We start from the raw sequence: 18,191 nt of genomic DNA, 5'->3' as shown, positions 1-18,191 counted from the left end.
TCTTCTTTGTAAGCCTCTGGAGGGTGACTGCCCATTTCCTGCTCCCAGTCACACCCAGCATCCCAGAGCAGGTGGAGGCCCCTCTCTTCACCCTTCCTCCTTCATTCAACCCCCATCTTCCCTGGAGGCTGGTCCCTCCCCATTCCTGCTCAGCCAGGGCTGACTTCCTGGACTTGCCCCAGCATTCAGAGCATCCCTGATATGGTCCCAGCAGGAACTGAGCTCTCTGCCCTGGTCATCAGTGAAGTAAGGTCAAAGGATGTGTCCTCAGTGGTGCATCCCAGCAACACTCCGAGATCACAGCTTCTTGGCTTTCCCCACTTCCTCAAGGCGGACCAGCCTGTCTGGGGCCATGGTGTTCCGCAAAGCCCAGAGCAAGAGCTTACTAAATCTCCTCTATCCCAACCACACCACCATGAAACTCCAGTGTAATTGCCTCAGATGGTTGCCACAGCTAACATCCAGGTTCACAGGACAGCTTCCTCCCAACCCACCAGCTCCACCTTGCCAGGCTGGATTTATAATTAGACATCACAGGTGTCCAGAACACTGAGGCAGGAGTCTGGGGTCCCCTGTGATCAGCTGTCTCTCAAGTAACTGGATTGTGAAGAAGAAAACTCAGCAGACCTGCCAGAGGATGACCTGAGGGATGATACACCCAGGCAAGTGGCCAGAGGGGACAGGACAGCTGGACAGAGTGACCCCACAGGCTGCGCCCCCCAGCCCCACCTCTGTGGGCTCCTTGCAGTAGGAACGGTCATCTCTTCCACATTCTCGCTTTCTCCTGGGGGCTGGAAAGGAGGAGAGTTGGTCCTATCCGAGCCCCCGGGATTGTTGGGGCATTCCCAAGTGCAAATCCTCTGGTGGTCAACAGCACTCATGCCTGGGGAAAGGCAATGCTTCCCACGATGGCATGAAGCCCACTCCTGCCTACTGTTGCACTCACAGCAGAACAAGCGTCCCTTCCTCAGGGTGGGGGCAAGGATGGAGCACCAACATATCTTCAGGGGGAAAGGGTTTAAAAAAGCAGGGGATGTCCCTGTGACATGGTGAATGAATGGGGTGTGTCGTCACTACTCCTTATTCTCAAATAACATTTGAAGTGAGATTGAACAGCCAGGAAGCTATCCAAATGCTTCATCCAGGCTGTGGATCTTGCAGGAAAGTGTGACTGTGGCCGGTGGTGGCAGCTTTCTCCCATGAGATGTGCTTTGTATTCTAAGTAGCCTTGCTGTTGTTTGAGGCCAAGGACAATGAGTCATTTGTGTCCCGAGCCAGTGGTTCTAGGATTTCAGAGTGGAGATGAAGTAAGGACCTGGTGTACCTTAAAGGCAAGATGCCCTGAAAATTCATGCCTGACCAGCTCTGCCTGTCACGCTTGCCTTTTAAAGGGCCCCTACTCAATCGTGACACAGCACAGAGAAGACAAATTATTTTTCTGGAGTAAAACCTCTAATGCTTTCTGAGTACATGAGGGTGTGAGTGCCAAGTCGTTTCAATTGTGTCCGACCCTTTGCGACCCTATGGACTATAGCCTGCCAGGCTCCTCTGTTCATGGGATTCTCCAGGCAAGAATACTGGAGTGGGTTGCCATGCCTCCCTCCAGAGGATCTTCCTGACCGAGGATCGAACCTGCATCTCTTGTGTCTCCTGCGGTGCAGTCAAGTTCTTTACCGCTAGCGCCACCTACGAGGCCCTTCTGAGTGCATAAGGGTTGACTTTTAAGATCATTTTTAAGACTTTGGAGATGATGCATGCAGATGGTAGCCATCTCCCTGTAAATGCTGGCAGAGACTTACTTTTACCCTGCTTGCCATCTGGATGGGACCATTTAGCAGACCTGATCCAGAATTAAGCTCTCTGGTTCTAGATCAAATTGTCTGGGGTCAGAGCTGAGCTCCACCACATGACACTCTTAGGAAGCCTCAGTTTCTTCATCTGTTAAATGGGGGTAATTATAATTAAACCTGATTCAAGAGGTAAGGGGAGAAGGCAATGGCACCCCACTCCAGTACTCTTGCCTGGAAAATCCCATGGACGGAGGATCCTGGTAGGCTGCAGTCCATGGGGTCGCTGAGGGTCGGATACGACTGAGCGACCTCATTTTCACTTTTCACTTTCATGCACGGGAGAAGGAAATGGCAACCCACTCCAGTGTTCTTGCCTGGAGAATCCCAGGGACGGGGGAGCCTGGTGGGCTGCCGTCTATGGGTTGCACAGAGTCGGACATGACTGAAGTGACTTAGCAGCAGCAGCAGCAGCAAGAGGTAAGGAGCTAATGGGGAGGTGTCAGTGTATTTTCCTGGCACTTGTAAATGTTCAATAACCATTTGTCACTCTAATGGAGGTTTGTTGCTGTTCTACATAAGACCTCTGCTTGCAGTACTAGATAAATTTTGTTCTAACCAAGGTCAGATATGCTTTAAGAAGGTCCTGAGCTTTGAACTATTTGAACCCTGTATGGGGTGTTGATTCCAGCTTGGGTTCTCCCAGGGTTCCTCAGGGCCAAATGGCCTTTGTCAAGCAGTTTGTATAAAAGGGACTTTATTCAAGCCTTGTTGGATTAACTGGGGCTTCCTTTAAATAAGGGCTTGTTTTCAGAAGGTTTCTTTTTTCCTACAAGGAAAAGAATACAATGGATTCCAAGTAATCTACAGTCCTCAGCACAGCTTGTCACAAACACCTGGCACGTCTTTTCAGCCCAGAGTGCAAACACACACGCTCCCTCACTTGCTAACTTCAGGAACCTAGCCCCAGCCTGTCCTAAAATCATTTGCTGACAAACTTCCGCTCACTAAAGTTATTTCCTGGAAGAATAGCAAAAACTGGTTTTGAATTAACAGTATGGCTTTAGTTGCTGCCGAAGCTAAGTGAAATTACTATTGTTACCAATTATTTACCTAAAAAAAAACCACTTACAATAATTACTTTCTTTTTTTTCTTTACTTATCAACAAGAAGAATGATTTACTGGTAAGTCATTTTCAAGCAAAGACAGGACTTAGGAATAGGATTAATACGTTATTTCATATTTCTTATTTCAAAAAAAGGAAATTTCATAATGTTGGTTGGGCACCAGTTTACTTGCTGCTTCAAAAAGCAATTGTGATGAATAGAAGAGAGAGTTAAAGCATTTATGGAATAGATAGACACCAGCATTTGGAGTTGCACACAACAAAGAAATATCTGAAATATTTTTCAAAATGTTCTAGAAGCCAAGACACAAGGGCATGCTTTAAGAGAACATAGGAATGTGGGGGGGGGGCGCATATTGGAACTACCCGTTTCCTTTCAAATCAATGAGGAAAACAAAGCAGCATTCAGCCTCGCATACTGACTTGACACAGTTTATATATAATAGTTTGGCTTTAATCCAAGAAGCAAAGATGGAGCGCTCTGTTTATTTTGAAAAATAATTGCAGGGACACTCAGGTTATCCTCCCTTGTCTGACAGGTTTCCTTGGGAGAAGTCTGTCTCTGTTACTCAGAAAAAAGTACCAATTTAGTACCCTTATTTAGATGACCTTGGTATCAATTTTGACAAGGGTTTCTCTGGTAGCTTAGATGGCAAAGAATCAATTTTGAGAGGCAAACTGAAGAGATTCATTTTCTTCCCTCTCTGTTGATCCATCCCTAAATTTCTCAAGCAATTGTGTGTGTGTGTGTGTACATAATTTACATAACAGTTTCACCCAGATGGGTCTCAACTCTGCCACCATTTCTGCAAGAAGACAGTGGAACTTGTCTACATAAAACATTAAATCAAATCCATGGGCATTTTCAAAAGAGCCTGTCAAGTGTTTCCACAAACATTTACCTGCAAGCTGAGATCATGGAAGACCATGGAAAGGGTACAACTCAGTTCACTGTCTGAGCCGCTTGTCAAGGAAGACTGATGCAGCTTGGACAGTCTAGTTTTTCTGTTCCTCTTAGATGTGAGGATCACTTGGATAAAGGTGAACCCAGACCCAGTAGGGTGACCACAGACAATGGGACTTTACTTTCGTAAAACAAAAGAATAATCAAGAAAACGGTGTTTTGGCTGATTTGCAGCTGAGTACTCCCTCCAAAGCGGTACTTAATACCACGACCAGATATTCATGCTCCCGAGTTCTCTCACGGAGGTGTGTATGCTGTCGTGTCTGACTCTTGGTGACCGCAGGGACTGTAGCCCGCCTGGCTCCTCCGTCCATGGAATTCTCCAGTCAGGAGTACCGGGATGGGTTGCCATTTCTTACTCCAGGGGATCTTCCTGACTCAGGGATTGAACCCAAGTCTCGTGTATCCCCTGCGTTGCCAGGTGAATTCTTTACCACTGAGCCACCTGGGATGCCCTCTCTCAGGGCTAGTAGGATGCTCTTTGCCTTTTTTTCTTTTTGGCTGTGCTGGGGCTTTGCCGCAGTGCAGGGGCGGGTGGAAGTCGGGGGGTGTTTCTCTTGTTGCAGTATTGCTCAGGCTCAGTATTGCCACGCGTGGCCTTACCTCCCACTGGCACGTGGGATCTTAGATCCCCAACCAGGGGACAAACCTGCGTCCCCTGCATTGGAAGGCAGATTCTTAACCACTGGGAAATCCTTTGCCTTAAAAAAAAAAAATTGTTTTTATTTTTGGCTGCACTGGCTCTTCCTTGCTTTGTGAGGGCTTTCTCTAGTTGTGGCAAGTGGGGCCCTACGCTTCATTGCAGTGCCCAGGCCTCTCTTGTTGCGGAGTACAGGCTCCAGGCAAATGGGCTCTGTAGTTGCAGCACATGGGCCCTGGAGGGCTGGCTCAGTAGTTCTGGCCCACGGCCTTAGCTGCTCCATGGCTTGTGGAATCTTCCTGGACCAGGGACTGAACCCATGTCCCCTGCACTGGCAGGTGGATTCTTATCCACTGGGCCACCAGGGAAGTCTTCACTTGCCTTTTTTAAACCAAAGAAATAAATATGAGGAGCTGAATTACCGTTATTTCAAACTTATTTTATTTTCTTCTCAAAGAGATAGTATGAGTCAGAGAACAGAAAAAAGATATACAGTGAAAGTTCTCACTCTCAGTGCCCCATTCCTTTCTACCTTATTCTTCTCACCCCAAGTAATAACATACTTGTATGAATTCCTGTTGTATCTTTTTAGTTTCTTTATACAAATACAAGTGTTATCAATATATATTCTTACTTTCTCTTTTCTTAAGCAAAAGCCAACGTACTGTTCTGCATCATGTTTCTTTCACTTATTAATTAGTGTGTCTTAAAGAGCTTTTTAAAATCAATATATAGACTTAGAGATTTTCTCCAATCATTTTTACAGCTGCTCAGTATTCCCTTATGTGGTTACATCAAAATTTAGGTAACCAGTCCTGTGTTGATTGATACTTGGGTTATTTCCAATCTTCTACCATAAGATACAGCGCTGCAATGAAACATTTTATGCTGTGCAGGTATATCTACAGGATAAATTCCCAAGAATGGGAGTCAAAGAATAAATGTATTTGTGAATTTGAAAATATTCCCAAATTGCCTTTCATGGGAGTTAGACTAACATGCATTATATGTGAGCATACCTGTTTCTCCACAATTCCGTCAAGAATGTGTGTTGTAAAATTTGTGGATTTTTTTGCCAAATAATGGGTGAAAATAGTAGTTCAGTTCAGTTCAGTCACTCAGTCATGACCAACTCTTTGTAACCCCATGGACTGTGGCACACCAGGCCTCCCTGTCCGTCACCAACTCCCAGAGTTTACCCAAACTCATGTCCATTGAGTCAGTGATGCCATCCAACCATCTCATCCTCTGTCATCCCCTTCTCCTCCTGCCTTCAATCTTTCCCAGCATCAGGGTCTTTTCCAATGAGTCAGCTCTTCGCATCACGTGGCCAAAGTATTGGAGTTTCAGCTTCAACATCAGTCCTTCCAATGAACACTTGGGACTGATCTCCTTTAGGATGGACTGGTTGGATCTCCTTGCAGTCCAGGGGACTCTCAAGAGTCTTCTCCAACACCACAGTTCAAAAGCATCATGAAGTCCTTATTGCCAAATTCAGACTTAAATTGAAGAAAGTAGGGAAAACCACTAGACCATTCAGGTATGACCTAAATCAAATCCCTATGATTATATAGTGGAAGTGACAAATAGATTCAAAGGATTAGATCTGATAGACTGCCTGATGAATTATGGACATTGTACAGGAAACAGGGATCAAGATCATCCTCAAGAAAAAGAAATGCAAAAAAGCAAAATGGCTGTCTGAGGAGGCCTTACAAATAGCTGAGAAAAGAAGAGAAGCAAAAAGCAAAGGAGAAAAGGAAAGGTATACCCATCTGAATGAAGAGTTCCAAAGAATAGCAAAGAGAGATAAGAAAGCCTTCCTCAGTGATCAGTGCAAAGAAATAGAGGAAAACAATAGAATGGGAAAGACTAGAGATCTCTTCAAGAAAATTAGAGACACCAAAGGAACATTTCATGCAAAAATAAAGAGCTCAATAAAGGACAGAAATGGTAGGGACCTAACAGAAGCAGAAGATATTAAGAAGAGGTGACAGGAATACACAGAAGAACTGTACAAAAAAGATCTTCATGACCCAGATAATTACGATGGTGTGATCACTCACCTAGAGCCAGACATCCTGGAATGTGAAGTCAAGTGGACCTTAGGAAGCATCACCACAAACAAAGCTAGTGGAGGTGATGGCATTCCAGTTGAGCTATTTCAAATCCTGAAAGATGATGCTGTGAAAGTGCTGCACTCAATATGCCAGCAAATTTGGAAAACTCAGCAGTGGCCAGAGGACTGGAAAACGTCAGTTTTCAGTCCAATCCCAAAGAAAGGCTATGCCAAAGAATGCTCAAACTACCATACAATTGTATTCATCTCACACTAACAAAGTAATGCTCAAAATTCTCCAAGCCAGGCTTCAACAATACGTGAACCCTGAACTTCCAGATGTTCAAGCTGGTTTTAGAAAAGGCAGAGGAACCAGAGATCAAATTGCCAACATCCGCTGGATCATGGAAAAAGCAAGAGAGTTCCAGAAAAACATCTATTTCTGCTTTATTGACTATGCCAAAGCCTTTGACTGTGTGGATCACAATAAACTGTGGAAAATTCTGAAAGAGATGGGAATAGCAGACCACCTGACCTGCCTCTTAAGAAACCTGTATGCAGGTCAGGAAGCAATAGTTAGAACTGGATGTAGAACAACAGACTGGTTCCAAATCGGGAAAGGAGTATGTCAAGGGTGTATATCGTCAACCTGCTTATTTAACTTATATGCAGAGTACATCATGAGAATCGCTGAGATGGATGAAGCACAAGCTGGAATCAAGATTGCCAGGATATCAATAACCTCAGATATGCTGATGACACCACTCTCATGGCAGAAAGCGAAGAGGAACTAAAGAGCCTCTTGATGAAAGTGAAAGAGGAGAGTGAAAAAGTTGGCTTAAAGCTCAACATTCAGAAAATGAAGATCATGGCATCCAGTCCCATCACTTCATGGCAAATAGATGGGGGAAACAGTGGCTGACTTTATTTGGGGGGGAGGCTCCAAAATCACTGCAGATGGTGACTGCAGCCATGAAATTAAAAGATGCTTACTCCTTGGAAGAAAAGTTATGACCAACCTAGATAGCATATTCAAAAGAAGAGACATTACTTTGCCAACAAAGGTCTGTCTAGTCAAGGCCATGGTTTTTCCTGTGGTTATGTATGGATGTGAGAGTTGGACTGTGAAAAAGGCTGAGTGCCGAAGAATTGATGCTTTTGAACTGTGGTGTTGGAGAAGACTCTTGAGAGTCCCTTGGACTGCAAGGAGATCCAACCAGTCCATTCTGAAGGAGATCAACCCTGGGATTTCTTTGGAAGGAATGATGCTAAAGCTGAAGCTCCAGTACTTTGGCCACCTCATGTGAAGAGTTGACTCATTGGAAAAGACTCTGATGCTGGGAGGGATTGGGGGCAGGAGGAGAAGGGGACGACAGAGGATGAGATGGCTGGATGGCATCACTGACTCGATGGACGTGAGTCTGAGTGAACTCTGGGAGTTGGTGATGGACAGGGAGGCCTGGGGTGCTGCGATTCATGGAGTCGCAAAGAGCTGAACACAACTGAGTGACTGAACTGAACTGAACTGATAAAGGTTACCCAATCCAAAGTTATAAGAGAATTTACCCATGTTTTCTTTTAGTTATTTTGTGGGCTTGGTTTTTTGTTTAAATCTTAGGCCCATTTGGAGTTTATTTTGATATATGATATTAATTATAAATCCAACTTTATTTTTCTGGACAGTTTATCTGTTATTGCAACATCGTTTATTAAAAAGAAACAAGTTTTCCCACTGATTCGAAATTCTGCTTCTTAAAATTTATCTATTTTGGCTGCACTGCTCAGCATGGGGGAATCTTAGTTCCCTGACCAGGGATCGAACCTGTGCCCCCTCCAGTGGGTACACAGGGTCCTAAACTCTAGGCCAGCAGAGAATTCCCCATAATAGCACTTCTTTCTGAAATGCCACTTTTTATGCATACTAATTTCCTGTTTGTATTTGGGTCATTTCTGGATTTTCTCTTCTTTTGGTCTATTTGTGTGCTGACAACACATTGTTTTAATTACTGAGACTTATGTATACAACAAAGGTTTGTTTAGTCAAAGCTATGATTTTTCCACTAGTCATGTATGGATGTGAGACCACAAAGACCACTGGACTGTGAAGACAGCTGAGCGCCGAAGAACTGATGCTTTTGAACTGTGGTTTTGGAGAAGACTCTTGAGGGTCCTTTGAACTGCAAGGAGATCAAACCAGTCAATCCCAAAGGAAATCAATCCTGAATATTCATTGAAAGGACTGATACTGAAGCTAAAACTCCAATACTTTGGCCACCTGAGGCGAAGAGCCGACTCATTGGAAAAGACCCTGATGCTGGGAAAGATAGAAAGCAGGAGGAGAAGGGGATGACAGAGGGCAAGATGGTTTGATGGCAACACCGACGTGATGGACATGAATTTGAGCAAGCTCCGGGAGTTGGTGAAGGACAGGGAAGCCTGGTGTGCTGTAGTCCATGCAGTCGCAAAGAATCAGACATGACTGAGCAACTGAATGGACCACACAATATATTATATATGAATAGAAAATATTAGAAAATAGTGATGTGAAACAAATCATCCCTAAACTTAGTCATTTAAAACAATTGTTTTATTATATCTCACAGTCTTTAAGTTAAAAATTTGGGTAAGTGTTGACTGGGTGGTTCTGGCTCATTCAGTTATCAGAAAGTAGCCAGAACTGGAAGTGTTGGTGGGGAGGAGCTGGAGCAACTGGGACTTGGTCAGCCATCCTTTTCTCATGTAGCTTCAAGCTTTCTCTTTTATTTAATAAAAAATTAATATATTTATTTTTAATGGGAGGATAATTGCTTTACAATATTGCATTGGTTTCTGCCATACCTCAACATGAATCAGTTATAGGTATACATGTCCCCTCCCTCTTGAACCTGCCTCCCACATCCCACCCCTTCCCACTGCTCTAGGCTGTTACAGAGCCCCAGTTTCAGTTCCCTGAGTCAAACAGCAAATTTCCATTGGTTGTCTGTTTTACACATGGTAGTGTATATGCTCCCATGCTATTCTCTCTATTTATCCCATTGTCTCCTTCCTACCCCCGCCCATGTCCACAAGTTTGTTCTCTATGTCTGTGTCTCCATTGCTGCCCTGCAAATAGGTTTATCAGTGCTGCTGCTGCTGCTGCTGTTGCGTCCCATCAGTCGTGTCCGACTCTGTGTGATCCCATAGACGGCAGCCCAACAGGCTCCTCTGTCCCTGGGATTCTCCAGGCAAGAATACTGGAGTGGGTTGCCATTTCCTTCTCCAATGCATGAAAGTGAAAAGTGAAAGTGAAGTCGCTCAGTCACATCCAACTTTTAGCAACCCCATGAACTATAGCCTACCAGGCTCCTCCGTCCATGGGATTCTCCAGGCAAGAGTACTGGAGTGGGGTGCCATTGCCTTCTCCGTTATCAGTACTATCTTTCGTTAATATATGATATTTGTTTTTCTCTTTCTGACTTACTTCATTCACTTTGTACAACAGGCTCTAGGTTCATCCACCTCATTAGAACTGACTCAATGCATTCGTATTTATAGCTCAGTAATAGTCCATGTATATATGTATCACTGCTTCTTTACCCATTCAACCTAGACAGCATATTAAAAAGCAGAGACGTTACTTTGCCAACAAAGGTCTGTCTAGTCAAGGCTATGGTTTTTCCAGTGGTCATGTATGGATGTGAGAGTTGGACTATAAAGAAAGCTGAGCACAGAAGAATTGATGCTTTTGAACTGTGGTGTTGGAGAAGACTCTTGAGAGTCCCTTGGACTGCAAGGAGATCCAACCAGTCCATCCTAAAGGAGATCAGTCCTGGGTGTTCATTGGAAGGACTGATGTTGAAGCTGAAACTCCAATACTTTGGCCACCTGATGCAAAGAGCTGATTCATTGGAAAAGACCCTGATGCTGGGAAAGAATGAGGGCAGGAGGAGAAGGGGACGACAGAGGATGAGATGGTTGGATGGCATCACTGACTCAATGGACATGGGTTTGGGTGGACTCCAGGAGCTGGTAATGGACAGGGAGGCCTGGCCTGCTGCGGTTCATGGGGTTGCAAAGAGTCAGACACGACTGAGTGACTGAACTGAACTGAACTTACCCATTCATTCAAATTTTCTGTTTTTTGTTTTTTTTTTTTCATTCAAGCTTTCTTTATGTGGTCTCTCTGTGAGAGGTAGTTCAATCTTCCTCACAGGATGGTGGCTTCAGAGAAGAGAAGACAGGCTGTTAACATGGCAACTAGAATTATAGTGAAGTGCTTCCAAGAACAAACTAGAAGCTGCCTCATCTTTCTGACCCAGGCAGCATCATATTCTCTGCAATCCTTTTATTACAAGTGGGTCAATCTCATCCAAATCCAAAGAGAGGTGAAATGACCCCATCTCTCAGTGGGACAAATGTCAAGGTCACACTGTAAGAAAAACAGATGGAGTGGGAGAAAATACTGTGGTCAACTGGGTAAAATACAATCTACCCCATTTTACTTTCTGATAGGACTGGAATACCCTTCATTAATCTTCTATTTCAGAGTTTTTCTGGATATTCTTACCAGGCTGTGCCACCATGCCGCTTGTGGGATCCTAGTTCTCGACCAGGGATCAAACCCTGGCCCTCTGCAATGGAAGTATGGGAATCGTAACCACTGGACCACCAGGGACGTCCCTAAGGAGCGTTTTTAGAAATCTGATACTTGAGGTGACTACACTGATAATCATGTCTTAACGTTTTATCATTTTCATAATATACATTTAGTTCTAACTATAAATAAGTTCTCTGAAAATAGGCTATTAAAAATTAAATAATAGAGGTGAATATTGTGTTTGGTCAGAGACAGGGTGGGTCTCAAATAAAAAGCACGCTCTTGACTCACGTAATAATGGAGAATTGGAGACACCCTTATGAACTGATGCTTCAGTTCAGTCCAGTTGCTCAGTCGTGTCCGACTCTTTGCGACCCCATGGACTGCAGCACGCCAGGCCTCCCTGTCCATCACCAACTCCAAGAGTTTACCCAAATTCATGTCCATCGAGTCGGTGATGCCATCCAACCATCTCATCGTCTGGCGTCCCCTTCTCCTCCTGCCCTCAATTTCCGAGCATCAGGGTCTTTTCCAATGAGTCAGCTCTTCACATCAGGTGGCCAAAGCATTGGAGTTTCAGCTTCAACATCAGTCCTTCCAATGAGCATTTGGGACTGATCTCCTTTAGGATGGACTGGTTGGATCTCCTTGCAGTCCAAGGGGCTCTCAAGAGTCTTCTCCTGATGCTTAGTTTAATATAAATATGAATTGCTACATATAGAAATATTTGTAGATATGTATATGTGCATTTACTGGTATAAACACATATATTTCCTTGCTCTGCCAGCTGAGAGGGCCTCGAAGCAATGATATACCAGTAGCGATAAGCACACCTGGCACTCAGATTTTGTTTTCTAATGTCATTCTCAAATAAAATATTTAAAAAATTAAAAAGACCCAAGGCTCCTCAGAGAGGTGACTCATTCTAGAACTGGAGCAGGAAATATATGAGATGAGCCTGAAGCATCTTATTAGAGCCAGGAAGTAAGGAAGTAGAAAAGAACAAACAAATAACAACCAAAAACATACAAAGCCTTACATTGGCGGGAATATATCAAAGGGACATAGGAGCCAACTGAAGCACTGCCAACAGTCAAAGCTGGAACAACTGAGCAACAAAATAAATAAAGTCGAATTGGATTATAATAACCCAAAATATGAAATAAATACCCATGAGGGCATGTTGTCGTAAACAAATAATCGACTAGATAGAGACGCGCGGAAGAGAAAAGGGACACATCTCCATTTCAGAAGAATTCTAATTAATTTATGTAAATAAAGTCTCCCAGAGGGGAAGAGTCCTCCTTAAGTGTGAGCTATATATAGTGACTTCAAAGAGCAGTGTCTGGAAAGGGAGGGAAAAAGTAGTAACTTTGGGGACTTCCCTGACAGTCCAGAGGTTAACACATCATGCTTCCACTTCAGGGGACACAGGTTCAATCTCTGGTCAAGGAACTAAGATCTCACATGCCACGCAGTGTGGCTATAAAACAGGGGGGAAAATTAGTGACTTTACAGTGGGAAAATGTGACAAATACCACCTCAGGTAGGTGATCAGGTTCAATATCGACAGTGATGGAACATATTGGTGGTATGTATCCTTGTTAAGACCTCTTTGGTCTTCCTCCCTAGCACCTCAGTCTCATAGTAAGAAAACATCAAACAAATTCCAACAGAGGGGCATCCCACAAAATACTTGACCAGTAGACTCCTCAAAATTGTCAAGGTCACCGAAAAGAAGAAAAGTCTGAGATATTATCATACCAAGAAGAGCCTAAGGTGACACAAAACTAAATGTAATATGGCATCATGGATGGGATGCTGGAGCAGAAAAGTAAAAACTGAAGATTTTTAAATAAATGATAGCCTTTAGTTAATACTAATGTACTAAGTAAGGTTCATTAATTATGGCTAATATACCCTATTAATGTAAGATGTTAATAAGAGGGGAAACTGGCTATGAGGCATATGGGAACTCTGAGCACTATCATCTCATTTTCCTATAAATCTAAAACTGTTCTAAGAAATAAAATCACAAAAAATAAAACAAACAAAAAACCCAAAGTGAAAATCAAAAGCAAAAAACACCGCCCCGCTCCAGCTCAGGAGAAAAGATTCACAGGCCCCCATGAGCTGGGACTATAAGCAGTACCAGCTATTGCCCACTCCCTCCCCCTCCCCCACCAATGCCCGGGGACTGAGGAAACCCAGCCAGGCACCTCCAGCCCCATTCCGGACTTTTCTATAGACTCAAAGTGAAAAATCAGGCAGTCTCTAAGATGACAGAAAGGGACGTTTCCCCCAAGACCACCTCCATCCAAAGCACAAACTAAACGGGGCCTTGGCAAGTCAGAGCTCATCCCTAAGAGTAAGTCCCCGCCTAGCCTCAAGCCCTCTACCCGACATGGTCCACTGCTCCTGAGTCCCCCAGTTCTTCCCCTTCCTGAGCCTCCACTCATGGAAGAGAACGACAGGATAGACAGAGACGGGGGAATAGTTCAACATGGAGAAAAGCAGTCCCCGGACCCAAATAAGCAATACAGCAGGTCTTCCACGGTCTGGGCTCCTCGGAACACCCTGGGATCAAGTAGGACACCCATGGGTCAGAGGAGGCCAGCACACCACCCTAATTCTGTGGTTTAGTCGATAAGTCGTGTCCAACTCTTGCGACCCCGTGGACAGAGGAGCCTAGCAGGCTACAGTCCATGGGATTCTCCAGGCAAGAATACCGGAGTGGGTTGCCATTTCCTTCTCCAACCCTAATTCTGTCCCATAATTTTATTCTTCAACTTGTTGATATGGTGTATCACATTGATTGATTTGTGGATGTTGAAAAATCCTTGCTTCCCTGGGATGAATCCCATTTGGTCACAGTGTATGACCTTTTTAATGTATTGTTGGATATGAATTGCTAGTATTTTGTTGAGGATTTTTGCATTTATGTTCATCAGTTGATATTGTATTTTTCTTTTTTTGTGCTATCTTTGTCTGCTTTGGTTATCAGGGTGATGGTTGCCTCATAAAGCGAAGTTGGAAGTTTTCCTTCCTCTGTGATATTTTGGAACAGTTTCAGGATAGGTGTTAACTTCTCTAAATATTTGATAAAATTAGCCTGTGAAGCCATCGGGTCCTGGACTTTTCTTTGTTTGCAACCCCATGGACTATAGCCTGCCAGGTTCCTCTATCCATGGAATTTTTTAGACAAGAATACTGGAGTGGGTTGCCATTCCCTTCTCTAGGGTATCTTCCCAACCCAAGGGTCAAACCTGGTGCCTCTCACATTGCAGGCAGATTCTTTACTGTCTGAGCCACCAGGGAAGCCTCATAAAATGAGTCTGGAAGTGTTCTTTCCTCTGCAATGTTTTGGAAACAGTTTCAGGACAGGTGTTAACTCTTCTCTAAATGTTTGATAAAATTCGCCTGTGAAGCTGTCAGATCCTGAACTTTTGCTTGTTCGGGGGTTTTTAACCATGGTTTCAATTTCAGAGTTTGTGATTGGTCTGTCCTGTCCCATTATTTTAGAGGAGATCTGTCCTTCCCATCACCACCAACAAAGAGTTTAGAACCACTTGTAGGAAAAACAGAATTGATGCATTATAAACAATGTGCAGAAGGTACACAAATCAAGAAGGCCTGTTCTGGAAATGTTCAGTGCAGGGTTTTTACATGCCTGCATCTATGTAAAAATACAGTGTGTTCTGAAAGACAAGGGTGAAAAGGAGCATATCCTTACAGATGACCTTTCCAAACCCCGCTTGGACTTCTTCGTCTCCTGTGGCCATCACTTCCTTTCCACTCCTACAGTGCCACAGACTCCACCACAAACCAGAAATGCTCTATAGGTCTCCCCACCATCAGAGAGTTCCCATGAAACCTTTAAGCTGAGATGGCATAAAGCAAAGAAGCAATTACCTTAGGACACATCTCGTTAACTAACGGTTGCACAAAATAAATCAAGATTAAGCACAGGTGCTCACAGACACAGTTCAAAGCTCTGGGAGCTTGATGCTGAGATGTTGAGTATAGTTTTCTGGAGAAGGAGCTTGGCAGTCTACCTCTCTAGCAGCTCAGGGTACAAGCTGCCTCTGTAACAACTCCCTGCAAAACAAACAATGAATGCTATTTTCACTTTTCACCTTTTTTCATAAAATTGATAATGCTCCTCAGATCTCTTTTGGTCAGCAAAAACAGGTACTAAGGCAAGTATCTCATAAAAGAGAAAAAGTGGGGGATCCCTGTAACTCTCAAATTCAGACATTTATGACTTGAGCCATCTATCCCTTGATCCTCATTGTCTGTTACCCATTAGACTAATGCTACTCAAAATGTGGCCAGTGCCCCAGAGTCTGCCAACTGTTACAGAGACAAGGGATAAAACCTTAGTCTCATTAATCTGCTCCTAGCAAAGGATGAAAGTATGGTCTGAATGTTTGTCCCCCTCCAAAATCCATACATTTAAATCTTAATGCCCAATGTGACGGTTTTAGGAGGTGGAGGCCTTTGGGTGATTAGATCATGACGGTGAAATATGGGCATTCTTCATTTTATGGTGCTTTGCTTTATCATGCTTTGCAGACGATACTTTTTTTTACAGATTGAAGGTTTGTGGCAATTTTGCATCGAGCAAAGCTATCATCAGTGCCATTCTTCCAACAGCATTTGCTCACTTCCTGCCTCTGTGTTGCATTTTGGTAATTCTCATATTTCAAACATTTTTATTATTATTACATTTGTTATGATGGTCTGTGATCAGTGATCTTTGATGTTTCTGTACTTGTTTGGGGGCAGGTGTCCATATAAGAGAGTGAAATTAAACGATAAATGTGTGTTCTGACTGCTCCACCCCATTGGTCAGTCCCCTGTCACTCCCCATCTCCTTGGGTTTCCCTGAGACACAACAATATTGAAATTAGATCAGTTAATAACCCTACAATGCCCTCTAAGTGTTCAAAGGAAAGAAAGAGTTAACTGATACAGACTTAACTGTTGTCTTACTTTAAGAAACTGCCACAGCCACCCCCTCCTGTAGCAACCACCACCATCAAGGCAAGACCCTCCACCAGCAAAAAATTACAACTTGCCGAAGGTTCGGATAACGGTTAGCATTTTTTAGCAATAAAATATTTTTAATATTTACATTTATTTATTTATTTACTTGGCTGCCTCAGGTCTTAATTGCATGCAGGATCTAGTTCCCTGATCAGGGATTGAACCTGGGCCCCCTGCCCTGGGAGTGAAGAATCTTAGTCACTGGACCATCAGGGAAGTCCCATGTATTTTTTAACTAAAGTACATATATTTTTTAGACATGATGGTATTGTACACTTAATAGATATAGTACGGTAAGCCTAACTTTTATATACACTGGGAAACCCAAAAATATGTGACTTGCTTTATTGTGTTCTTTGCTTTATTGGAGACGTTAGAATAGAGCCCACACTATCTCCTAGGGATGCCTGTAATACATGTATAAAAGAGAACTGAGAGAGCTCCTTTGCCTTTTCACTCTGTGAGGACCTGTGACCTGGAAGAGGATCCTCACTGGACCATGCTGGCATCCTGATCTTGGACTTCTAGTCTCTGGAACTGTGAGAAATAAATGTTTACTGTTTAGTAGCTAGCCAGTCTATGGTATTTTGTTATGGCATCCCAAAGGGACCACAACAGACTACTTCTCCAAAAGTAGCAGCCCCAAAGCTCAGATTAGCTATGAAAAAATACATGACCATTTTCAGCAGCATTCAGCTGATACCAACAGTTGACACAATTGTGCAAACACAGAACTCTTTAGCTCCACGGCCCCACAGTGGAACATGAGGCTGCCCCATGGGCTTTGGACAGTCCCACCGTTTCACATCCTTCTTCAGTTCTTATGGGCAAAGGATAACTACTTTCATTACCTTTTCAGGTCCAACTGCAGGCTTCTTACTAGCAACATTCTAACTGAAAATATGACTTGGGAAAGTAAATTGCCATGGATTGTTTACTAAAAATCTCTCCTTCAGAGTTCCACAGGAGGCCTGGTTGCTCTTAACCCCTGGTGACCTGGCAAAACCCCTATATGTGACCATGTGACAAGAGCTGGCATTCCCACTATTTGCAGGAAGGTGGCTTTTGTAGCAGTGAATCATCAGCCTTGTGTGGAGTTGGTCATGCTGCTATTCTTGCTTTTTTAAAAAATAACTTATCTTTAGCTCTATTATTATCAGCTTTGTTCTGGATTGGAAAGTTGACCTCACAATGTGTAGACCTGCATATCTGCATTAACGTTATTCTTGGTCTGTAACTTTCCAGTGACTTTCCAGTGACTGAGACTTTAAAGCATGCATTATGGTTTAAGTATTACTATTGCAAGAGCAGATGTACACACAACCTACTCAAAATTTGTTGGTGCACAGATAGTTCATTAGTGACATTATGTTTGTAAACAGATGGTATTTAAGTTGCTTGCAATGTAATCTCAACACATGTAAAAATACACTTTTATAGGACACTGTTTTATAATACAAATTCTTGTATACAAACTCTGCAAGACGTGCATTGTGTTCATCTACAGATCATTACTACTGAGTTCCGTTTCCCAGTTGAAAGTGGGGTGGCCAGATGGACCTGTAGTCTTTGCCATGTTAGAGTCACAGAGCCTTAAACTTCATTCAGAGCAAACACCTGTGCCAGTAGCTGTCATTTTCCACAACAGATGCTGCCCAAGTGCTCTCTGTATACATACAAAATGACATCAGGCCTTCCCAGAAACAAGGGGAAAGTTCTGCCTGCAACCCTGCCAGACAAACTGCCCCAGCATTTCCCAGCTCCTTTCTTATGCCAGAGTCAAAGGTCTTGGTACCAAGATAAGTGAAGACTAAAGCATTAGCCACCCCCATTCCCACCAGAGTCTTATCCACAAAAAGCTCTTCCCAGCCTCATACCTAGGAATGAGGAATCTGGGGGCCAACATGGTCGGGGTGGGGTGAGGAGGGGTCTTCCCTGATCCATTTTCCAAACTACACCAGGAGTCAATGTCTCTCCTGGGAGTTTTCA

This window comes from Oryx dammah, unplaced genomic scaffold (assembly GCF_014754425.2).
Source record: "Oryx dammah isolate SB20612 unplaced genomic scaffold, SCBI_Odam_1.1 HiC_scaffold_28, whole genome shotgun sequence".
NCBI lineage: Eukaryota > Metazoa > Chordata > Mammalia > Artiodactyla > Bovidae > Oryx > Oryx dammah.
This window is presented reverse-complemented; position numbering follows the sequence as displayed.